This window comes from Dermacentor variabilis, unplaced genomic scaffold, assembly GCF_050947875.1.
Source record: "Dermacentor variabilis isolate Ectoservices unplaced genomic scaffold, ASM5094787v1 scaffold_12, whole genome shotgun sequence".
Lineage (NCBI taxonomy): Eukaryota > Metazoa > Arthropoda > Arachnida > Ixodida > Ixodidae > Dermacentor > Dermacentor variabilis.
In genome coordinates, this window is record NW_027460280.1 from 27,571,818 (window position 1) to 27,598,164 (window position 26,347).

General features: G+C 46.2%; 1 protein-coding gene across 2 annotated transcripts in view; it reads left to right on the forward strand.

Annotated features, from left to right (window-relative positions):
• RhoBTB (Rho-related BTB domain containing) overlaps window positions 1-26,347 on the forward strand; it is a 291,089-nt gene that overhangs the window by 52,316 nt on the left and 212,426 nt on the right. The gene's annotated exons all lie outside the window — the stretch shown is intronic.

A 26,347-nucleotide genomic window follows, 5' to 3' on the forward strand; every position in this document is an offset into this window, starting at 1 on the left:
CCAGATAATTGCAAGAAATAAGCATTGTTAATGTAGTAGAAGGTAGAAGGGATCCTTAATGTATTTAGATATTCTTCTGAAAGGTTGAAATTAGGAAATGCCATCTAATGAAACCATCCAGTTCCTTGATCTGAAGCTTGTTTTCTTTGAAAAGCACGTTTGGTGAGAACACAGGCCTAGATCAGGGAAGAGCATTTCACTATTTACTCTAAATTTACCATCTTGCCATTTCCCCATTTACTCTAGATTAATCAAAAGAGGCGTCGCAATACGAATTGCTTTGCTCTCGCATCAGCACTAAAGAAATCGTACAGCTTTACATACGTACGTACGTACGTACGTACGTACGTACGTACGTACATACATACATACATACATACATACATACATACATACATACATACATACATACATACATACATACATTTATTTATTTATTTATTTATTTATACATACTGCAGCCCGTTAGGGCTATGGCAGGAGTGGGTGTACATGCGAGTAAAACTAACTATAATAGGCACAAACAGGAACATAGAAATAGGAAAATGTAAAGGAACTATACATCAGCAATAGCATTTAAAAATTGAGAAATGGGTAACAAACGAACTTGGGCAGGTAACAAATTCCACTGTTCAATCATGCGGGGAAAAAACTGTATTTGAAAGTGTTAGTGCGTGGATGCAGTGGTCTAATATTAGAGGCATGATAAGCTCTATTTGAAGTCGGGCAAGCAGGCGTTAAAAGGGAGGGATCAGATTGGTGACAGGGAGAGTTCTTATAAGAATAGAAAATCTTCAGAGATTCTATGTGCCACCTTCTAGAAAGAAACTGGAGGTTTAATCCCGCAAGAGCAGCTGACGGTGAAAAATCTCGGTCGAAGCGACGGTAAACAAAACGAATAGCCTTCCTCTGGACCGACTCAATACAATTAATTTCGCATTGTTTGTATTGGTTCCATACGGAGGAAGCATATTGTAAAATTGGGCGAATCAGTGTTTTGTATGCTACTAATTTAGTGTCTCTCGGAGCAGCAGACAAAGTCCGGCGGATGTGACCAAATTTTTTAAATGCTTTACTGCAAATGTAATCTATTTGTTTGGACCAAGACAAGGTGGGTGTAAAAATGGCGCCTAAATGTTTGTATTGAAAAACTCTTGTTAGTGGTACACCGTTGCAAATACAATCAAAACATACGGGCATACGTCTGTTAGTAAAACACATTATAACAGTTTTATCAAAATTGATGCTAATTTTCCAGGAAGCACACCGGTTACAAAATGAAACAAAGGCATCCTTAAGGCGCTGATAATCAGCGAGTGAGTCAACTGGGCTGTACATAACACAATCATCTGCATAGAGGCGTATTTTTGAAGTGACGTGGTCTGGAAGGTCGTTAATAAACAATAACAATATTAGAGGGCCAAGTACAGACCCTTGTGGGACCCCTGAGGTGACGTCGACTACAGACGAATCCGCAGAATCATAGCATACGAATTGGGAACGCAGAGAAAGGAAACTGGACATCCAAGACACGAACTGAGGGTTTTTTAGAATATTATGGAGTTTCAAAAGCAATTTAGAGTGTAGTACAGTGTGGAAACCTTTGCTAAAGTCAATGAAAATGGTGTCAATCTCATTACCTAAGTCGATGTAGTGGGAAAGGTCATGAGTGAACTCCGTAAGTTGAGTTACAGTACTAAAACCGCGCCTGAAGCCGTGCTGAAAGCTGTTCAGTAGGTAATTATTTTCAATGAACATTATTATATCCTTATAGACTATATGTTCTAGTATTTTACATGAGGTTGGAGTTAAAGAAATAGGCCTATAGTTAGATAAGAGCTGTCTGTCACCAGATTTATATAAAGGTAGTACTTTAGCTCTTTTCCAGGAAGAAGGCACAACGCCACTATTAAGGGACTTCTGACATAATGAACAGATGTTTAAATGTCCATAGCGAGAATCGTACTAAAAAGGAATTCGGAATTCCATCAGGGCCGGCTGGTTTTTTAGTATCTAAGTTCAGTATGAGACTCAAAACACCTTCTAGGCTAATGTTGATATCATCAATTGCGTAAGAATCGTTAGTTGTAAGTGTTAAAAGACACATACATACATACATACATACATACATACATACATACATACATACATACATACATACATACATACATACATACATACATACATACATACATACATACATACATACATACATACATACATCTCTATGGTTTACTTATATAGGGTTACTATATAGTGCACAGCAAATATGGTACAATTATATAGTCAATACACATAAACAGAGATCCAGACAAAGTGATATATACCTTATATATATATATATATATATATATATATATAATGCTAAGCAGTAAGCGTTAGGCATCTAGGCAATCTCTGGGTCACATAAAAAAACACGCAGAGCACGGAAAGAAATCAGTACAAGCGAATGACGGCGTATTGCACAGTATTTGTATTCGCTGCAAAGGCGACCCTTTGATTTGTTTGTGATGAGAAAATGGCTCAAAATGTCGTGTCAGTCTGACTGTATAGTAGTAATGCCGCATAGGAGGTCTGTCACATCAATACTTCCTTGAATAATATTGTAAGGGATAACTTAAATATCTCTGTTGCCTCCTGGAGCTGGGCGTGCCAAGCTTCCGTTCACTGACAAAGTGGTCAGAGTGCTCTGAAATCGCGCACAATTCCAACTCTGAACTACCTCAATTTGCTCATTACCTCTCACTCTGAAGTGTTTCCAAATAACAGATGCCAATTCCATACGAGGTCTGATCAGCGAATAAAAAAGGCTGAGTAAGGCATCAGGTGTCAAAAAAAGGCCACATTAGACGAGATATAATTCCAAGGAGATTAAAACCAAAGTTAGAAATAGACGCGACATTCTTTTTGAAAGAGAGCTGGTAGTCAATCAGCACGCCTAGATCTCGAACCACATAAATTCTCAAAATATCAGTACTTTCCAATGTATAAATAAAGTGTATTGACTCTTTATGGCGCGACAAAGTAATAAATTTAGTCTTTTGTACGTTTATCGACAAATGGTTTCTGGAGCACCAATCGAAAATGTTCGAAATGTCATTTTGAAGTTCTTTTCAGTCTGCCAAAGTTGAAATACGCATAATCAACTTCAGATCATCAGCAAACAGTAAAATGTTTCAGAATTAACGCAACTTATGATGTCATTTATAAAAGCAAAGAACAGCAATGGGCCCAAAATCGAACCCTGAGGCAGACCTGAAGACGAAATGTAGGGTTCGGATAAAGCGCCATCTATGCGCACGTAATTTTTCCACAATGACAAGCAGCTCGATAGCCATTTAGAGACGATCGGGCAGGCACGATAACTCTCCATCATTATCGCCAAATGAAGGTGGCCTGCCTTATTGGGGGCCTTCGAGAGATCGAAGCAGACAGTTTCTACCCTTGACCGCGAGACGAAACCAAAGGTGTACCCGCCGTGGTTGCTCAGTGGCTATGGCGTTGGGCTGCTGAGCACGAGGTCCCGGGATCGAATCCCGGCCACGGCGGCCGCATTTCGATGGGGGCGAAATGCGAAAACACCCGTGTACTTCTATTTAGGTGCACGTTAAGGAACGCCAGGTGGTCGAAAATCTCCGGAGTCCCCCACTACGGCGTGCCTCATAATCAGAAAGTGGTTTTGGCACGTAAAACCCCATGATTTAAACCAAAGGTGCACTGTATATAGTTAAGGTAAGAACACATATTAGTCCCAACAAACCTTCCTCTCCTAAACCTATGTTGCTGTGGCAACATATATTTAGACATGAGGTAAGATAGACACGTGGGGACTACAGTTTCAAAGATTTTTGCGAAACCGCACAAGGAAATTGGTCGATAATTCAATGCGAGACAGGTATCTCCTCCTTTGTGGATGGGTACGGCTACAGCTCGCTTCGAAACCGCTGGAAATACTCCAGTGTTTAAGAAGACATTGAAAATAACAGCCAACTCTGGGGCAAAGAAGCGACCACAACCTTTAATAATAAAAGGAGGGACTCCATCGGTGTCAAAAGAAAATTTGAACTTGAACGTATTAATTGCTGCGAACACATCAGAGGAGCAAATGCTGAATAGAGCTAATGTACGTATTCATAACATTGGATGTGGCACACGACGCTGTGACATTTGAATTGCTGTCAGGTATAGTAACACGTGCTAAAAAAATCTGCAAATGTATCAGCTACCTGCTTTAGGTGCTGTAATGGCATCAGTTGTATCGTCGTTCTGTCTTCGGACACGCAGGCACATCTTCTGTGGAGACCGTGCGTGTCTTATATTTATCAAACTTAAAAACAAAAACTGTGGGTTAGGTTTTAAACTTTGCTCAACGTGATTTTCATAAACAAGTTTGTCTCGCGAAAAACTTTTTTCACCAAAGAGCGGCATTCCTCGAATTTTTTAGTAACAGTCAAAAGCCCGTGATTATTTGAGTGTGTGTGTGTGTGTGTGTGTGTGTTGTCTGTCTGTCTGGAGCGAACATGAAAGCGTGCTTTTGTTTTTGAATCTGCAGGTTGTTCCCATGGCCTAATTTCAAATTTGTGTGAAAGCTTTTTAAAACGGTTTAAGGAAATGACAAAGGTAACGCTGCCTAAGAAAATAGAGAAAAAGAAGCTTCAAACGATTCAAAAATACAGCGAAGCTGTTAACCTCTCGGTGGTCGGCATTTTTTGTATCCGTCCGTTAGCACTAATTATGGTCATCTGCAAGTGCTCACACCCCCGTAAGCAAGCAATAAATGTATTCCCTCATAACCTCGTAAGGCAGAGGCTAAAAGCACTGAGAAAAGTGAAGCGAACATTGTTACGATCGGCCTGCAGGTGTACCGACCTGCAAAATTTTCCCGGCCCGCTGCGACGACTCGCTTTGTAAAGACAACAATGCGCCTCCTCAAGATCCCAAAGGCGCCGGCATGTCTAGCCACGTTCGGCGGACCGAGTATTTTTAGTTGATTCGTTGTCGCCTTCACGGTTTGCTTGTAGCTGGAGAACTCCTGGAAAAGGATGTTTTGCGGTGCTTTCTCACGGGCCCCAGAGGTCGTCACAGTTAATGGACAGACGCGGCGGCTACTGACTGCGGGGTCAGCTCTGGGATCAAGAGGCGCCTGCTTGGGTCAAGACCTCTGTCTACGGGAACACTCTCACCTCGGTGCGTTCAGTGAAACCAAAGTGCGGAAGTGAGTGTGTGAACCCTCCCCCTCAAAGGCGGGTCGACTACGATGACTTTGGACGCTCCCATTGGACGAAGGTTGAATGGTAGTTTTCCCTCACCTAGGGATCTAGGGAGGACAGAGGGTTTTTAAGCAGCCGTTTCCGGCTCTTCAAGGTGCTGTCTCTTTCAGTCACGCTAGACTGATGAAATGTAACCTTCTCCGCCCTTCATGTTGATATTGTAAATAAATCCCATATTCCTCGTTCTCGATGAGAACAAGTCCCTCCCTTCAACAACGTCCTTAGCGTGGATGAGTCGGACGACGGCATGGGCCAGCTACCAGCTATTTCATGCCCGACCCCAACCCTTACAACATGTAGTGCATATATTCTTTGGGATCCCGCGTAGAACATACAAAATAGCATAATATGTTTCAATAAAGAACAAGCTCAAAACAATAATCCGAACCACATAATTGACGATAAGGCGCTCCTGATTACAATGCGAAGCACGTAGCGCTCCCAGCATACGTTTCCCGGTAAAGATTACTGTTGCGCAAGGCGACGGCAGCTTGCGATGTGGGGAGTGACGTCCCTACCCTTTCGTATATAAAATAACCAGCCTGTAGCAACTGATTTCAATGTTGTTTCAGCGCCACTATGGGTGGCGGCGTGCTGTCAAAATTACCATTACTCCCATTAGTACCATTACTTTAACCCGCCGCGGTCGCTTAGTGGCTATGCTGTTGGGCTGTATAAGCACGAGGTCGCGGGACCGAATCCTGGCCACGGCTGCCGATGGGGACGAATTGCGAAAACACCCGAGTATACTTAGATTTAGGTGCACGTTAAAGAACCCCATGTGGCCAAAATTATTCGGAAGTGTCCCAGTACGGCGTGCCTCATAATCAGATCGGGGTTATGGCTCGTAAAACTCCATAATTTAATTTTTAATCCTGTGACGCATGCGATTTCAGATGAATAACGATTGTGCTGTAAGTCAGCGCTGTTTTGATGCGTGTTCCTTCAGTGATCGTCGTCGTCTTCTTGCTCTGCGAACCTTTGTTCAGAATGAACCAAATTCCGAGAATCTTCTTTGGTGCCGCGGGAAATGCGGGTACAGCTGCTGCCAGGCATAGGGCTCTTTTAAAGAGCATCCTGGCGTGGCGGGCTGGTGGGACCGCTTTCCAGCCCTGCGTCATTTCCGGACCGCTGCTGCCTTGTCCTCCTTCCTTTTTAATTTTTATCATCACCGTTTCTTGTCTGCGTCTAACAGCTTTTTTGCGCAAGAACGTGGTTAGTCTGACCCTATATGCCTTTTCTTTCGTGCTCCGTCTCTAACCCTTTGCGCTTTAATTGAAGTAAGTCGGGGCGTTCGGTGTTCCGCCTCGTCGAAGTATGTTCTTCACCTCAAGGTCCATTTCTGACCTTGCTCGCGCTGACCACGGAAGTGGTGGGAAAGCAGCTGTCTGAAAATCGTTGAGCTGAAAGAAGAGTCCAGCCTCGGCCAAGCATGCATTTGCGTTGGGCTTGACAGCTATCGCGTGCATACGCGCCATCGACCTGCGAGATGTCGTATACCTCGCCTCTGCGGAGAAGGCCGTCTCCGCTGCTCAGCTTACCGCAACTATCACCCTGAGGATCGACCACAGCCGTAAGGAAATTACTCTATACTTGTGCGGGTTTTCTTTCTCTTTTTTTTTCGGCACTTTCGCTGCTTGGCAGGGCCGTATGACCGTGCGCCACTTTTTCGACGGAATATACTATTTTTTGCCCTAGCTTGGCATTTTGTAATGACATCGGAGGTAAACTCCGGGAAACTTTTTAAAGCGCACAAAATGTGCCGAATAATACGCGCTTAGACTTATAATACTACCTTCAAACAATAAAGCAGGTATGTCAACGTGTTTTTGATTGACCTGCTCAGGAATTTGCAGGATAATAGGGGAATGTCCTCGCGTATAGCTTTGTCCAACCATCAGTGGCGCTATTTGTTTTGCGGCTATTGGAATACGCTTACCTCTGGGCGAAGACTGCAAGTGCTGCATAGACACGCGCGTTAAAAGGAAGCTTTAGGTCCGAGGCTATTTCTCTCTCCAAATACTTGCAAAACTGAGAAATTCCCTCCCTGGACACCCGCTGCATCGATTGGAATTAACCTTGTTGCGCTTAAGAAAGCTAAGTTCTGCTGCCTGTAGGCAGCAGAATGTTGGATTGTGGTTTCATAGTTTTTGCGAAAATTGCCGGAAATCGGTAAGCTAAGATAATTGAAGCATACCTTACATATCTGCAACTCTCCACTAAAAACAAGTGCAGTTCTGTAAACTACACCTGCTAAAGCATCTCAAGCGGACAAATGTGATGAAGGAATTTTCAGCTTGCGTGAGATTTTCGCACTGTTTACGAGGGTATTGCCAAATTCCCAATCACAAATTAGCGATATAATAAGGAGCTGTGCATAGTACACCAATTTTGTCCACTTTAGGTAGGTGAAGTTTGCAGAATAGTTGCACGGAATTACAGAGTTCTAAACCTTCACAGTTGCGTACTCGTGCAATGTTCAATAATTCTTGTACAAAAAGAAAAAACCCTGATGGTCATTATAAATAATGTTCTCCCAGCAGTCAGTGGATTTTAACATTTTTTTAATGCAACAAACCTCATCAAATCCTCTGGAGTGAATGCTGAGCAATACGATTTCTCCGTTCTCATGAAGTTACGTATAGGAGCTCTTGAGAGGAATAAAGCTTCCTCCGATGCTGGCAACCAATTGCTGAAAGAAGCCAAGCTCATAACATTATCACAGAAACACGTTCCAGCTTTTCATGTTCTAGCTTCCTTGCTGGTGCAAGCAATACCCAACACAACTTTTCTGAAATGCGCGAATTGTAGCTATAAAACATTGCTTGATAAATGTACATGTTACGTAAGTTGCAAGAAACTTCGTTTATTAGAAAACGTTGCCTTTTCAGTTATTTAACGGTGGCAGTCATTCATTTCGACAGCCTGTTATTATCAACGTTCATGTTATTTTAAACCGTGTAGCTAAGTAAGAGGTTAGTGTGTAAGGTCGAACGTAGGGTCAAAGTGAAGGCCGCGTAGGGTTATGTAGTGTCTTTTCGGGCTACACGTAGGGTCTTTTTTAAAAAGTGGTTGGCGAAACTGCTCTCCGCGTGTTGTAGGATTCGGGGGTGCCGTGGTACCGGAGGCTGGCGTCACACGGCGGGTCGCTGTCTAGCCTACGCCGCCGGTCTGTCTCGAAACGGGTAGCTGGCCTACGCTGCCGGGGCGTCACACGGAGGCTTAGCGGGCCCACGCCGTCGTCCGTGCTTTTCTTGGCGAGAGTTGCTAACTTATTGATCAGTACGAGGTCAGGAGGTTGGAGGATCAGAACATGGGGTTTATTCACATGGGGAAAAAACGACAAACTTATTTGCAGGAAAAGGTATACTCGTACTGGCTGGAGCACGGAGCGTAGTACTCGTAGGATGAGCTTCATGCCAGGGCTGACTACATCGTTGTGTGAGCGCACACTCCACACACCCATGACTCCAGGGAAAACAAGGGGGAAGGCGGGAGATGGAAATTCAAGACGATGAGCAAAACGAGAACAAGGTAAAAGCGGGAGCCAATGTTTCGACAGGTGGACTTGTCTTTTTCACTCAGGATTTAAAAACCATCTGTCGTTCCTAAATCACTCGCTAGGGAAACGGGCAATGTTCCAATCAACAAGTCCGGCTCTTCGCATCGGCACAGCAAACCGCCTCCGAGGAGGGGAAGGTTCACGCGAAGCCCATGCCCCGCCCCCAAACAGATCCTGAAAAGGGGGAAGCAAGCATACCAGACCCAGTGTTTCACTGACTAAAACCACGCGCCACCGCCACCTGGTCGACGAAAACAGTATGGAGGGATTTTCTCACTGACGACCGGGGAGAGGTCAGTGGCCCAAGTTCGCCAGAAGGTAAAACTTCTCAAAGTCCTGGCGTCTTTCGCTGGAGTTCTGGATAAACCTCCGTCGTGTCGTCCTCACGCCAACCTCTAATTTGGCGTCACTGTCAGCATATCAGTATCCACGTTGACTCGGTCGAAGGTTGTTTGACGTCGGTACCGCAATGACCCCGGCCTCCACTATTCGGCGAATACGCGTAACAGTGCGCTGGCCGCGTCGACGACCTCATTTCGGCGACGCGGTAGCGTCACGTCCACGAATTTCCCAACACCATGATCCACCCTTTCCATGCGATGACGCCTACAGGTGCAGGATGCGGATCCTCGTGCACAGATGTGTGCGCAAAAGTATCGCTGTAAGCGCTATTCAGTTCTGTGTAACTGACTTGGAAGTTATTCACTCAGACACCGACAATGTACAAGGAGCATTTCCTTTGTCTAGGATTTTGATAAAGTGGCTCAAATGCCTGACAGTACATTGCGCCCGCCACCAGCCGTGCTTGCTTAGTAACTTTGCCATTACGTTGCTAAACCCGAAGGCGCGGGATCAAACCCTCGCCGCTGCGGCCGCACTTCGATGCGGGCGAAATGCAAGAACGCCTTTGTACCGTGCATCGAGTGCACGCTAAAGAACCAAAGGTGGTCGCAGTTAATCTGCAGCTCCCCCCTACGGCGTGCCTCATAATCTCATCCTGGTTTTGGCATGTAAAACTCCAGAATTATTTTTTATGCGAAGGCATCAAATGGGCCCGTTGAGGCAAAAAGCCGGCGTCTGTAGCAGTGAAACGGCACGTAACTTCCCATTGGCTGCGGCGCTACGTCACGAGCGCGCCTCGACGGAGCAGAGCAGGCGAAACGGTGCTGCGTGAGAAGAGAGGGCATTGTCGCGACGCCACGTCACCAGCGCGCCTCAACTGAGTAGATGCGACGCCGCGGGGAGACACGGGAGTGTCGGCGAAGCAGTCGCGCGACGCGTGCCTGCGGGCGCCGCCGTCTCGCTCTCGGAGAGAAGTGGTTCTGAAGGGGCAAAGGTTGGGGCCTGCAGCCCTTGAGGGAGTATGGCTCAGCGAACCGGCGCGCGGTTCGTATCTCTCTTTCACCCTCACTGGGCTTAGCTGCCGCTGCGAAGGGATGCCTCGTTGCTGCTCCGACTGCGAGTTGGCTGGTACTGGACGGCAGCCCGCCGGCACCGCCTTGGAAAAGCCACCTCGCCAGCCTGTGCCTCCTGTGGTGAACTAGAGACACTGGAGCACCTCCTGCTGGCCTGCCCTGCTCACCTGCAGCACCGCGGCCGACTTCTGCAAGAGTACCACCGCCTGGGGCTCCCATATTCACGACAGGAACATATCCTCTTCCCCTGTCGTAATCAGATACCGGCCTTCCTAAGTGTCGTCGAGTACCTCGACTCGTCGAGGCTCTCGGCGAGACTATAGGAAATTTCTACAAAGACGGATGGCCTAACGACCATCCCACCACCTCAGGCTTCCTGATCCGCCACTACATCGCTTCTACCTCTACGACCCTCTACCTTTCTCCCTCCTACCCTCTCTCTCTTTTAATCCCGTCTCCTCAACCCTGCTGGCGCTGAGCCGTGCTCCCGCACGGGTTGCAGAAAATAGTGTTAGCCTTTCCTCCTTCCCCACAAGAACCACTTCTCTCTCTGCGCGTCTGCCGGCCTTGGTGGCCGCTGCTGCTTCCTCGGTCTCTCGTCGCGCAGGACGTCGGTGGTATGAGGCGTTCGCACCGCAGGATGCTGCTACTTGCCGGCTCGGGCAGCACGTACCGCTATGGTACATTACTTACAGCGCAAAACTGGCAGGGACCGCGCAGCGGCGTTCAATTGAACTTTAATGATTTCACTTCACAACTCATGCGAAGTGATTAGGTGTCCGCGTATTTTTTTATAACTCCCCTTTCCCGTGCTATTCGATCCCATGTTATTGAGACAGATAATAGAAGCGCTGCTAAAAGTAAGGCACTAAACCTCAAATTTACAATGTTCAGTGTGAAAAACAGCAGTGTATATATGCAAAACATTCACCTTAGGAGCGGAATATATATGATGACGGCTGTCACGTTGAAAAACAAAACACGTTTCGGCTGGAGACCGGCCATTTTCAAAATGTTTTCACGAAAAGAAAAAAAAAAAGGAACAGCTAAGCCGCAATGTGACAAGACAGGTTATGTCGAGCAAGCACGTGCTTTTATCTTTAAGATAAAATTTTCTTTCTGAAGTTGCTCAGTGTATATACAGGGTGTTCCACGTAACTTGTGCCAAAATTTTAATATATGCGAGTGCCACGTAGCTTGACAGAAAAAGTGCCGCGCGGCACTTCTCTTATGTTTCTTGAGCCTGACGTTTGCCTTTAGTTTTGGCGGTGCTGTTGGCTGTCGCCACGAGTTCGCACTGGCGAAGCGTGGCTAACAAGTCGGTCTAATACATGTCGGCGCCATCTTGAGAAGGTAGCGCAAAACAACACGCTCGCTGACGCCCGTCTGCGGCAGACGTATTTGTTCGCACGAGAAAAACGTGCTGCGTGGTAACAAGCGCGGATCCGAAAATGATGCTGCCGCAACGCGCGGCTTCATTCGCGTCACGACGCGAGAATCGCTGTCTGGAAAGTGAACACCTTGTTGCGCGCGCTGTGCGGCGTGCCTTTCGCGAGCGTTCTTCTTGGCCGGTGCCTGATGAATGCCTGTTGCTGCATCTCGTCTTGTTGTGTGTCGGTCCATCGCAGCGCAACTGCCACCGTAAAAATAACTGTGCGCCCTGAAAACTCGACTGTCGCGGATTTTAGCGCACTTCCGCTCCCCTACTTCGTGTCGCATCGTCTTAATATTTGCATGCTTACTGTCAAGTCGCATGTTGCATGCTCCACGTGCGCTGGCATTCTCGAACGGCCGTGTGCGGCCCGAGTGCCTCAAAGCCGAATTCACTGTTTCGCGTAAGAGCTGTCCTGTCATTGGCTCCGCCTTCTCTAATAATATGGCTGCTATCAGGATTGGTCGGCGCCTGTTCTGATACGGACCACTGTAGTGCGCCAACCGCCTTTTCTAACGCGAACCTTGATTTATTATTTTGCCTTTGCGCCTCGATCTTGCAATACGGCTGCACAAGAGCGGGAGAGTGCAGCCGGCGTAGTTCGCTTCCTGCACCTGTTGTCACGTGGGGGAGGCTAGGACGAGCCTTTGTTGCGCAGCGTTCACTTCCATTTTCACGCGGAGGCCGTTGCCGCACAGGGGGAAGCGCGAGTTGTCGCTTCACATCATGTGGACTGGAGCCAGGCAAGCGCAGAGCAAAATGTAAAAGACTCCGGAACATAGATGAAAATAAATGGGCGGCTAAATGTTGCCCAAATATGTGTACCTGAAAAGCGTGGACACAGAGTGGAGGAAGAGGTCGAGAAAGTTGGCAGCGAAGTACAGGGTAATTGAAAGTGTAAATAGACAACCACAGGGTAATTAAAAGGAAAGTAAGAGAAACAGAAAGAGGGAATTGGATGCAAAGAATGGAAACAAAAAGCTCATGGAGATTTACAAGAATGAGAAGAAATAAATTAGAAGGGAAAGTCTGTGCGATAACACAAAGTGCGTGTGCCTTGCTATTAGAGGCTCGAGCCGGTTGCGTAAGGACGAAAACATACCGGAGCAAATATTTCCAGCAGGAAAAGCCATGTGTCTGGCGAGGCAGCAGAAATCTAGGGACCACTAAGCAGATCCTAATGGAATGCCAAGGTTTTCACCCAGTATGAGTTCGGCGACATTGTCGTCTCGGCCGTAGTATCGCTGTTAGGCGCGCGCTGATTGACGGGTTGAGCGCTACGTCACGCCAAGGCGATATTATCGCCGAAGTAATCGTCGCAGAATACGTCCCCAAGAGACGTTTAGAGCGACAGAGGGTAAGGCGTGCAGACACGGGTACAAAAGATCCAGACAACACAAACGCCGACTATCAACTGAAGGGCGCGCTGAAACTTATCTGCGTATGCTCAGGTATGGAAACTTGTCTGCGTATGCTCAGGTATGGTAGCGCCGCCTGTCAATCAGGCACACGTGCGGGCTATATGCGAGAGATAACTGTTTAGGCATTTCATTTCTTCTTTATGCATGTTAAGCCTTCTGTCACTATGAATTCCTACCAACTATAACCTTCTGTGGTTCTAAGCTTCATTTCTAGTACTCTGAGCTCCTATTTATGTTCTCCTACTTATCTGCTCAATCCTGTATCTTTAGCTTCGAGTATTGCTATTTGTTTCTTCCGAGCTAGGACCATGCCGTGGTATACCCGGAATCGTGTCTGCCTGTTAGAAGTTCAGGTTATGTCCGGCTTTCTGCAGCAATCGACCGGCCGTGCTAGGAGGATATGTGCTATACTATCTTCTGAATCCGGGCGTCAAGTTAGGTTTTACCAGGAGTGTCTTAACTATCGCCGCCGGAACCATCCGTGCGCAGACTGGATGAGAATAGCGAACCAACACGCGGAATTCTTGTGGAGGGTGAAACTTCGAGAGCCGCTACGAAGAGGAAGTTGTTTTCTACTAATAATAGCTTACTGGTCCTAGGAGGCGCCGTCGTAGATGATAGTCAGTGCGCAAAAGCCTAGCTTTATGCCCTGAATATTGTTTTAAGCCTAACCAGAAACACACTAGACGCTTTAAGCCTGCCGCGCTGCATCACTAGATTTGTCCCTGAAGAAGTGCGCTCGCGTTATATTTCAGACTTCATTGTTACCATCAAGGTATCTCAAACGAAAACTGAGGCTTCTGGTCCTACCCGAGCTTTGGTGAATAATTGTGTAGAGAGAAAACTTAGGCCCATAGTTTCATATAAAGAATGCCATTTTGTAATTATTCCAGGCAGCATGTTTTCAGAAAAAGCATTATCAGCAATTAAAAGAATTTTCAGACTGTAAAGCTCAAGCCATCTGTAGTTAAGCAACGCGCTGTAGTTCTCCTGTTAAAACATAATCTTGATAAGATCGTCAAGAAGGCCAGATCGTTCATCTTAGAACTGTTTTTTTTTTCGGCCAGAACGCACAAGGAAGAGATTCCTTTTCGAGCAATTGTTCCGGAGAACGGGACCCGGCAATTCGTTCTAGCTGATTACCTGCAGAACTGCTTAAGTTGAGTTTTTCAGGCCCTTTTCGCATGCGTGACTCGCAGGCGCGAGTTCAGTTTTTGACAGAGCAGAATCCCGGTGGTTGTGCTGCTTTTAGTACGGATATTGAAGACCTTTATTGCTCTGTGCCGCATGAGGTGCTGCTAAATTGTGTTAACGACTACAATAATGAACAAGTGCAGGAATCAGTTTTCTTGGACAAATGTGGTGTTTCAACGGGGGCTTTTCTGGAAATTATTTCCTTGTATTTAAAGTCGACGTTGGTTGGATGGAGAGAAGGCGTCCTTGCGCAGAAATTAGGAATTTGCACTGGTTCCAAGGTTGCCCCTATCCTTAGTGATATCTTAGCAATACCTTAGCAAGATTGACAAATGCTTAGAGGACGCCGTAGATGATCGTGTTTTGAAGGTATTTCGTTACGTGGACGATTAACTGATTTTGTGTAGTACGGATGATTTTTAATCCGTTGTTACCTCAGTGAGCGAACAATTTAAAGTGAACGGAGGAGGGTTAAAGAATGGTCTCGAAGTTGAGCAATACAATTTCTAGACATATCCTTGACGTTTCAGGACTACCACGCGTGCTGGCAGTACTCCCCTAGATTTTCAATACCGTTGCTAAACATTTCATGCAAGCATTCTAAAGTTGTAAAAGAACAGAATTGCCAATATGCCTTGCCAGAATTGCGAGAATTGCCAGAATTACCTTAAGTCCCCTCTCACGAAATCGTGTGTGCACAAAATGAACGCCAGCTTTAATGCACAGTGTACGCGTCTATCACAAGTCGGTTATCCTCGCGTTGCAGTAGCTATACTGTCGCTGAACGCTTAAAAAAGTCCATCATTTCGTCTAGTGCGAACTTGGTTGCAGAAAGCAGTAATAGCAATATAAAAGTCGTAGGTATTCCATACATCCATTGCTTATCGTACAGGCTAAAGAAAGTGGGAACCAGGTACGGTGTTAACGTTGTTTTTACGGCTGCCAATAGGCTAAGTAAGATTTGTGCCGCCGGGCAGAGAAAGAATGAGCAGTTAAAAGACAAAATGCGGACAGACATTTGCTTCGGAAAACACACGAACAAATTCACGGACTGCCGTACAGGCTTGGTATATATGGTTCCTTTCAGTTTCGGCCGCTTCTACTTAGGGCAGACAGGTCATTGTGTATATAATCAGAGATTGATGGAACATAAAATGTCGTCAACCGGAGGATCGCCATCTACTCTTTCTTTGCACTGTTGAAACTGTAAATGCATGCCAAATTTCAATGTATGCGCTGTTTTATACAGGCACAAGAACAAAGAAACGCGTCTAATGCTCGAGGCCTGACATATCAATAAAAGTGCGAGCGCATGCGCGAGCCAGCCTTCGATTAACTTGCACGAAGAAGAAATGAAATACCTAAACAGTTATCTCTTGCGTGTACCTAATTGACAGGTGGCGCTACCATACCTGAGCATGCGAGATAAGTTTTTAATCTACTGTCCTTTTTCCGCTACAATGCGCACTTCAGTCGATATTGGACATTTGTGTTGTCTGCTTCTCTTCTCATATGTCCTCGTCTGTACGCCTTACCTTCTGTCACAATGAACCCCTACCAACTAGCTCAACTTTCTGTGGTTCTAAGACGTTTAAAGTATTGGTGGAAAAAAAGCAGCAAAGAGATTGATGCGAGCGGACCAGGATAAGTAGCGGTACAAAGTAGTTTTGAGGAAGAGAAACAAAGATGGAGATGTATGCAAAAATGCTAGAATGAAAAGCATCTACAGCACACCTGATTAACTCAAGCAGGCTAGGTGGCCATTTGTCACCGTCCCGTTTCAAAGGGGATGCCAATAAAAATAAAACACCATCACTGCGTGCAGCTCACGACCGTGTGCTCAGCACGTCCGACGTCGTAGCCCACGTGACGAAACATGGAAACTGACTCTGCCCGAAGCGCAAATCGTTTGCTGCGGGAATAAAGAAGGTCTTCTGACTGCAGATAGAAAGGCGTGGTGCAAGACGTACGCCCTGTCCATCGTCAATCTGTTCTCTGAGCTAGTGCGCGTGTAGGGGGCGATGATCCGCCACAGTTTCACATGACTGCTAAAGACGTTGGTGTGCAATGTCCAATTTTCTCTTTGCCGCACGAATGAATTTCCTACGGGCATATTTTGTATGAACTTTGCCATTTCTACGTAACTTGAGTTGTGGGTGACTCATCTTTTAACTCGGGAGTCAAAAGCAATGCGAAGACTAGTACTGTAGGCCTGTAGCGTGCAATGAAAAAAATATATATTAGTACCTACATCTAATGAAGACAGCTTCAGTAAGGTGCTAACCGTTACTTACGAAGCTATAGTGAGCGAGTCGGACAGGTAGTGACCGCTACTAACAGAGCTCCAATTAACCTAACACGGCACTTATCAGTCCAGTGGGACGGCCTGCTGGAGTAACTAAACACCGCCTCCGTGAATACCACTGGGTCGCATCTAGCCTAAAGGCATACGTATGGAAAAAACTAAGCCGTGAAACAAATATATTTTCGCCACTACGCCATGTTAATTACAGCGTATATTACATCGTGTCCACACTAGGGCCCGTATTCACAAAAAGCTCTTACGCTAGAATCGTTCGTAAGGGAAAATTCCATTCAATCCTGATACTGGACATATTAGCGAAGCCAATGGCGAAAAGGGCTTACGGACGCAAAGCTTTGTGAATTGGGCCCCAGGAACGTAAAGCTGCGGCTGAGTAAACTGCACAGAGCAGGAAATATGTCAGAGTAAAACAACGAAGTAGGCAATACAACGAACGGGCTGCTACGCTCACAGCTTATGGTACGCCGCATCCTTATTTATGCCGTAATATTGGCGGTAGTGGCAGAGCTGGTGAGCATCAATGTGTCTTGTAAAAATACTTGTGCTAACAAATTTTGCTAACTTACTGTGTGCGCAGTGTGGGAAGCACGGTAGCAAGCGACTGCTAATCTAGCAATGAAAAAACAAAAACGAAAAGGAATTCGACTCCAGTGGCTCCTCGATTCCCTTTAGTTACTTAAGGAGTAATTAATTCTGAGACCTCCTCTTGTCGGTACGATTAGATAATCTCATTTAATCTTGAGAATTAGATGTCCCCAGTACTCCTGAGCAGTTTTAAAGGAACTCTAGTGCTGATCATTTTTAAAAGGTACAGAATTTGTAGAAATTGCTTTTCGCAGAAACATAATTTTAGTCCTTGAGTTGGATTTTTCAGAGAGGCGGACATTACCTGCACGAGAAATCGAAACACATATTCAAGTAGTTAACAAAAATTCACTAATTCACTTCTTAGTTAATTACTTACGGCACATGTGGCAATTTACTAATTGTAGCCGGTGAGATTGCAATGCGTATCCACCTGAAATGAATTTTGAGAATGTCACTAGTTTCGAGATATGCCTCGTCAGACTCGCCGTAAAGGTGCTTAAACTACTTAAACGGCGAAACGACCTACTTTTTTTTTTTCACAAAAAGCTCTTTTATGCAATGAAGCGCAAAAGTAACTGGAACGCCCCTGTGTTTCCCACACTTGGGAAGTAATACCTTGAAATTGTGTAATCCTGGAAATTAATTTCAACTGGATACATCTTGCAAACCGGCTACGAATTGTAACCGGTTTCTCCCCTGCAATTTGAAGATGCGTGTAATTAACATGTAGCTGTAGACGCGCGCTGTCCGCTGCGCCATTCATTGGTAAGTTTATGACGTGCGAGACGGGCTACAGTTAGCCAGCCCTCCGTGAGGCCGAGTTAAACCGTGCGCCCAATCAACATTCCACATAAAGAAAAATTAGAACAACTTGATCACCTTTATTTTCGACTGTGAGAGTACATTGTACCAAAGCAAAATATAAAATGTTATGCGAGTTATAAATTAGTATAACAGTTAATTTGTAATTGCTCTCCCGAGCACACCGCTCCGGAAACTTCGCTCCATATGTGTCAAAAATGCGGCTTTTGTGTTGTTTACCGCGCTTAAGCCGGCATTTTGAGGTACCAAACTCGGCGTATCGACAAAGCTGAACGTGTGATACGTTGAGCTTTTTTGGGTTAATGAATTCACTATCTGGCGCATTTGCACTCCGCGAACCCGCGAGGCCGACGAATCTCCGAGCAACAGCGTGTGCAGCGCTGTGCGGGCGCCGGCGGAGGAGGAGCTCGTTCGGCGCTGCGCAAGAGTGCGGCAGGTGGTTGTCTGCAGCCTCGTTTTGGTGTCGTCTGTTCGCTTGCGCAGTCCCCGGCAGAAGGGCGGCTGTCGCGAATACAAGGTGGTGGGTGGTGATAAACTTTAATAAATATTGAGCCATATCTTAAGCTATTCCTGGGTTGGCCCTTGGTCTCGTGAAGTGGCCGGCAGTCGGTGACGTCCGGCAACTTCCGAAGCGCTGCAAGTTCTGGTCGACAGACTACAGCGCTTGTGGGAGGCCTGTGACCGGCCAATGAACGGACCTCGCACGCTTGTCGCCGCTCGTCGTGGCTTCGTTGTCACCCGCCCCGTCGTCCAACTACCGGCCCTTGCGCGGAACGAACCGGCGGTGACTGCGGTCCAGAGGAAGTGTGCTTGTTCCGTGCGTGGGTGCGTGAGCGAATAATAGAATCCGGATGCCGAATTCACCAAGCTTTTCGTTCCCGTGTGCTCTTTGCCATTGGTCGGGCTCTCTTAGTTAATAACGTCTAGCACCAGGATTGGCTGGAATTTTCTCTTACAAACAATGGAAGCGTAAAAGCGTTTTGTCTGTACGGGCCCTGGTTTGTATTCACCGTTATTTCCAAGTAAACCTTAGTTGCGAGCAAGCGCTTTTTGACTCTTCCTTCACTGACGCTTGTGGTTGGCGTTGTTTAGTTTGAATATGCACATATTTGCTCAGTTAGCCGTTCCTTATTATGACTATAAATATTCCGTAGCGTCTCCCATAGCCCCCGGTGTTGCTTTGGTGCATTACTCTCTCGAGTGAAGCTAGCGGAGCAGGACTCTTTGAGGAACTATAAGCCATTGTTTGGTATATCATTGGCCTTAGTGAGGTTAGAACTGGTGAGGCTTATACAGTGCTGACTGACGGCCACGTCCTCTGCTATCTAGAGGACTCCCAGATAAGAAGCAATACAGGGTATATCCATAAGGACATATCGGGCAACATTGACGAATTCTACAGCTTTAATGAGAGGGTAGCAGCAGTCGTAATCAAACTTAATAAGTGGTATAGATTAAATGCAGTATAAACCCACGCTCCAACCTCCAGTCACGATGATGATGAAATAGATAGAAAAAAAAAGTTTTATGAAGGTGTTGAATTACCGATGAGAAAAGTGCAAATTCAGTATATTGTAGTCATGGACGACTTCAATGCAAAAGTGTGGAAAAAGCAGGCTTGTGAACAAGCAATTGGCAACTACGGCACCGACTCTAAAACCACTAGAGAAGAGATGCTGGTAGAATTCGCAGAAGGGAATAAGCTTCGAATAATAAACACCTTTTTCAGAAAGCGTTACAAGGGAAAGTGGACCTGGAAAATCCGTAATGGTGAAAGAAAAAATTAAATTGATTTCATACTTTCTGCCGATCCCAGCATAGTGCTGGATATAGAAGTGATAGATAGGGTAAAGTGCAGTGATCACTGGTTAGTGAGTGCTAGAATTCATTCACCTCAATTTGAAGAGAGAAAGAGTAAAATTGGTCAAGAAGAAACAGGTCAACCTAGAGGCAGTAAGGGTAAAAGCAGACAAATTCAGGCTGGTACTTGCAAACAAATTTGCAGCCTTAAAACAGAGAGGTGAAGATGACATAGAGGTAATGAATGAAACCGTAACTAAGCTGGCTTCAGAAGTAGCAATTGATGTGGGAGCTAAGGCACCAAGGCAACCAGTAGGTAAGCTTTCCCAAGTAACAAAGGACCTAATGAAGAAACGACAAAGAATGAAAATGTCCAACTCAAGAGGTTAAATAGAATTCGCGGAACTGTCAAAACTGATAAACAAGGAGAAAATAAGGGATATTCGAAACTATAACGTGAGAAAGGCTGAAGAAGCCGTAAAAAATGAACGCAGCCTGAAATCGGTGAGAAAGAAATTGGCATAGGACAAACCAAGATTTATGCACTGAAAGATAAGCAGGGTAATATGGTCAGCAATCTCGAAGATATAGTAAAAGAAGCGGAGGAATTCTATACTGACCTATACAATACCCAGAGCAGCCACGATACCTCCATTCGAAGTAGTAATGAACCGGTTACAGAGGCTCCTTCTTTAACTTGCGATTAAGTTAGAAGGGCCTTGCTAGACATGAAACGGGGAAAAGTGGCAGGAGAAGATGGAATAACCGTCGATTTAATCAAAGAAGCGGTTACCTAATGCTTGAAAAACTGACGGCCCTTTATACGAACTGTCTGTCGACTTCAAAGGTCCCAGAGAACTGGAAGAGTGCCAACATTATGCTCCACAAAAAGGGAGACGTTAAAGAATTGAAAACTTATAGGCCCATTAGCTTACTTCCAGTATTATATAAAATATTCACCAAGATCATTTCCAATACAATAAGGGCAACACTACTTCAGTCCACCAAGGGAACAGGCTGGCTTCTGGAAGGGATACTCTACAGTGGATCACATCCATTTCATCAATCAGGCAATCGAGAAATCCGCAGAGTACAATCGGCCTCTCTATATGGCTTTCATAGATTACGAAAAGGCATTTGATTCAGTAGAGATACCGGCAGTCATAGAGGCACTACGTAATCAGGGAGTACGGGACGCTTACCTAAACATCTGAGAAAATATCTGCAGAGATTCCACAGCTACCTTAATTTTCCACTTGAAAACTAGGAAGATACCTATAGAGAAAGGGGTCAGACAAGGAGACACAATCTGTCCAATGCTATTCACGGTGTGCTTGGAAGAAGTACTCAAACTATTAAGCTGAGAAGGCTTAGGAGTAAGGATCGACGGCGAATATCTCGGCAGCCTTCGGTTTGCAGATGACATTGTCCTGTTCAGCAACACCGGTTACGACGAATGATTGAGGACCTTGACAGAGAGAGTATAAAAGTTGGGTTCAAGATTGATATGCAGAAGATAAAAATAATGATGAATAGCCGGGCAAGGGAACAAGAGTTCAGGATCGCCAGTCAGCCTCTAGAGTTTCTGAAGGAGTACGTTTGCCTAGGTCAATCAATTACTCACAGGGGACCCTGATCATGAGAAGGAAATTTACAGAATTAAAATGGGTTGGAGCGCATACGGCAGATACTGTCAGCTCCTGACTGGAAGCTTACCATTATCATTGAAAAGAAAGGTGTACAATCAGTGCATTTTACCGGCGCTAACATATGGGGCAGAAACTTGGAGACTGACAAAGAAGCTTGAGAACATGTTAAAGACCGCGCAAAGAGCTATGGAACGAAGAATGTTAGGCGATACGTTAAGAGACAGAAAGAGATCGGTTTCGATCAGAGAGCAAGCGGGTATAGCCGATATCCTAATTGGCATTAGGAGAAAAAAATGGAGCTGGGCAGGTCATGTAATGCGCAAATTAGATAACCGATGAACCATTAGGGTGACAGAATGGGTACCAAGGGAAGGGAAACGCAGTCGGGGACGGCAGATAGACTAGGTGGGTCGATGAAATTAGGAAATTCGCAGGCGCTATAGTTGGAATGGGTTGGCGCAGGACAGGGGTAATTGGACATCGCATTGGCCTTCGTCCTGCAGTGAACATTAAATAGGCTGATTATTATTATTATTATTATTATTATTATTATTATTATTATTATTATTATTATTATTATTATTATTATTATTATTATTATTATTATTAAACTCAATAAATAAATCATTGTTATAAACAGCGGCCGCCGCGGCAGTTTCTTTGTACTTTGTGCCAATAGGGTAAGTTTTGAAGAATGTGCTCGTAAAAAAAACCATTACACGTAAAGGCAGAAGGAGCTTGAGATGTGAATTCAGCGAGATTAAGCGTATATATGCGCTGTTCTGACTCATTGTTATATTAGAAGCGTTGCAGAGGTCCCGTCCGTGTGGAACAGTTGCGGAAACGCGATGCATTGAGTGAATGCCCAGAAACATGTGACAATCTCTTATTTTGCTTCTGTTGTCTTGCGCGTGCCGTGTTGGTCGGCCGCCTGACCAAGGCGTGTTCTGTGTTTACGCGGCTGCATCTACATAGACCTGAACGCTATGCATAAGCTCCCATGTGTACTAAAATAGGCAAGCTGAATAGCACTCGCAACTGTTCCTGAGTAAAATTTCGTTTTCGCATATCATATCTTTGTTTAGCAGCGAGTAGCAATATGGCCGTTCGTTACGTAGTTCATGGCCATGCGCATTGGGTTTGTGTAAGTAGTGTTTTAAGGACTGTGTCAGTTGTCCAAATCTCTGCAAAATTTTCATGGAGTGCACTGTTGAGACGAAGTCTTGTCAACATGGAGTGGGTGGAACCGCTAGCCACTTGATACTAAAAAAAAAAAAAAAAAAACTCCAATTATGTGCTTACGTACTTTTATTTTTTTGTTGTAATAGCATGAAGCGGAGTAGCCGAAGTACTCGCAGCCTTATAATTTCACCATAGTAACCTATTTATCACAGAACATATATGCGTGATGGATTACGCACGTCACAAAAGTGACGCGAATATGAAAAGCGAGAACGCGTACGAGATTCGGTGGTCAGGTTTCGAGGGCTTCGCTTACATGTACAAACGCGCTAATTAGCATACGCAATACCACGGGAGGTGCATGTCGATCCAACAGGACGGGAAGGCGTACTGTGTCTGCTTTTATGTATTTCTTTCTTTCTGAGCGCGCTGTTTTCTTGAAGTTCAATTTACGATCTCGAACGCAGGAAGAGTGGCCTCCCGTTTAATATCCTCGGCGGCGCGCGCCACTTTCTGGTTTCTTTTCCGCCCATTGCAGGGATGCCGTGCATCGTGTGAATACTGTACACCCATGTTGTCTGCAGGGCTTATATTAGACTGCCCGGCACCGTCGGCAATATAGATTGCCTGGCGCAAGAGCCGGATTCTTCCAGTGCACTTGCGTACGTGAAGGGGTACTTTATCTTCTCTTTCGTGAGCTTCGGTATAGGATTTAATTTATGTGCCTGTGCACATACCGCAGTGCCCCCACACCGCAGTGTAAAGACTTGGGCGAGAAGGGAGGCGAATGTTGGCCACGGCGCTTGCCTGTGGCTAGCTTGCAGCACTGAGAGAATCAAACAGCCAGCTTGTACACCTGCGAGAGTCTTGAGAGAACGCTTTCCATCGTGGCTACACTGAGCCTCGTGTATGTTTTGGCCCCGGTGTGCTTTTGGCGGAGACGTACGCCGTGCAAACGGTAGCGCCATGGTGGCGACACCGTGCAAATATCGCATTCAAGCAGAACGCGCGGACTCCTATACTGTCATCGCGAACCGTTAAAGTGTTGTCAGCGGCCTGCCTGAACGTCCCGTCGACTCTGAGGTACACACGAGGGCAAAGGAGGGGGTGGGAGGGAGAGGGAGGATGTACACTTAGAATCGCGTTGTTAAAAAGAGAGAGAAACGAAGCTCGTTTATCGCTCGAACCTTGTGGTCAAGACGATACGAGCGAAACTGTTGCAGTATTCATTTGCCGTGCGTGTGTAGCACACAGCGCAGGCTCAACAGACGGTAACGCGAGAGGGACGGGCGCGTTCTTGTTGCTGGGTTCTGGACGCGTACGCCGTTGTTGTCACCTTTCTTAGCCGTTCTCGGGTAACATGAGAGCAACAGCTCCCAAGCTGAAAAAGAAACCGTTCGTCACATGAACAAGCTACTGTGAACAAGGACTCCGGGTCCTTAAGAGGGAAATCGAAGATGCGCTCGCACTACCATGCCCACCCTTCACTCCAGCACAGAACATGGTGCGTATGTATAAATAAATACAACGCATTTACTAAATTTACCCACATCGCGTTGAGTTTGTAAATCGACCGACTTGGTCGTGTGCGGTGAAATAGGCTTTTACCTTTCAGCAGCTTTTCGATCCGACCGCAGACACTTCCGCCTGTGTCTCACAGCGATTCGAACGGATTCGGATACTTCGAACCAGTCAGAAGCGGTTAGTGTCCCTGTATATGCTCCCCGCAGGGACACTACAATCAGTGAGTTTGTTACGCTGCCTGACAGGTCGGGTTCTGGAAGACGTATTTGGCAAGGACATAAGTGGTCCGTACTAACTTTCGCCAAACTGTTATAAGCAAAAAAAAAAAAAAAGGAAGAAAGAACGGTGCAAGATGGGGTTACAAGGGCCTGCGGTGTTTCGTCTTCAGACCTGTGACGAACGAACGCCGTATGTTTTCTAACTGTATCATGCACCGTATTTCTTTCTTCATTTTTTTTTTCCGTTCAAGAGCTAGGCTAACGTTAGCTGGGTGACACGGTAGAAATCTGCGATACGTTCTGGATGTGGAAATTTCACTCAACTTTCAGCTAATGTCGGTAAAAGTTACCTACGTTGCAGCTGCTTTTTAGTGATCGTTTCAGCTGCTCTGGATATCCGATCGAGGTACCTCTCAAGCAGCCCTGAACAGTCCGGAACGACAAATCGTGAGACACTTCTCTCGACTTTGAGGTTTTATCATACGCAAGTATTACCTTTGTTGCAGCTCGAGGTGGCGTTTCGGCCGGGAATCCCATTGACGACTACGTCCGTTAGTAGGAATGACGGGAAAAGTTTATTTTACATTATTTACACAGCCTCCAGATACGGAAGCCCACTCCATGCAGGAGCATATTAAAGGTCTTGAGTTCTCATCAAGACACGTCAGCACCTCCCATTGAACGAAAGGTATCCGCTTTTAATACCATCGTCTCCTCCAGGCGACTAGACTATGGAATCTGATGACTGTATCGCGGCCAATCACAATCAAATCGGTCGCAATATCCCGCCCGTGATATCTCACCGTTCCGCCGAACTCCGCCTCCGATGGTGCTGAATATGGCCCCGCATATTTAGCAAGCGCGTAGCAATCTGCGAATCGGAGGTCGAAGCCGTTCCCACGGTAGCATTCGACGCTGACCCTTTTTATCATTAGTTCAGGCTGTCAGATACAGGGAGGGGCCTTTTGTGGACCCGCCAACAGTCGGTGTCAACGCTGCGTTGACTTCTGGATGGGCGCTGATGGGTGGGTGGGGTTGCTTCGTGGCGAACGTCTAATTAAGGCCCTTGGTCGTGTTTAGACATAGCATCCTACAATATTTACAGATGTTCTAGGAATAATATAAACTGTTAAACATAAATTTTGCGGTTTTACGTGCCAAAACGACGGTCTGATTATCAGCACGCTGTAGTAGGGGACTTGGGATCAATTTTGACTATCTGGTGTATTCTTCACGCGCACCTAGTAAATCAAAGTATACAAACGCTTTCGCATTTCAGCCCCATTGGAATGTAGCCGCCGCGGTCGGAATCGAACCCGCGACCTCGAGCTCAGCAGAGCGAGCACCATATAGCCACTTAGCTACCGCACCTTTTTTTTTTATTATTATCGCTGAGGTATACGGCGGCTGGGGATGTACAAGTTGTATTTATTTGAAGAAAATGACGAGCCATGTCCAGATTCGCTCTATACACGTGCGTTTTTGATTGGGTAGCGGCTGCGGCAAGTTGTGCGCAGTGTGCTCGCCACGGCAAGACGGCAGTTCGCGGCGTGTATAGACGGAGACGATGCTGCGGCATTGTCCGAAGTTGCGCTGCCGGTTAAGTGCACCGCCTGCGTGGCTGCACTGCAGCAGTGCGCGCGTTGCTTATCGCCACCGAGTGCTGGCCCCTCGGAAGGCCAGCGCATGCATTTCTGGCGCGAGTCGCCGTTTAGACTGGTTCGGTTACGTCGCGCATCGCTCCGACGACGTCATCTGGTGGGGAAGCGCAGCCTCGCTGCCCGATATACGTGGACTCGGAAAGCGCACCGCTTGCGCCCGCAACGCTCGTCCCCCGACCGGGGCCCGCACCTCGATGGGTGCTCGAGGAGAGCCTGCGCGGCCGATAGCGGCGTTTGCTGCGTGTGGCGTTTTCTTGTGTCGCGTGCCTTGTCAGAGCCTGTCGCC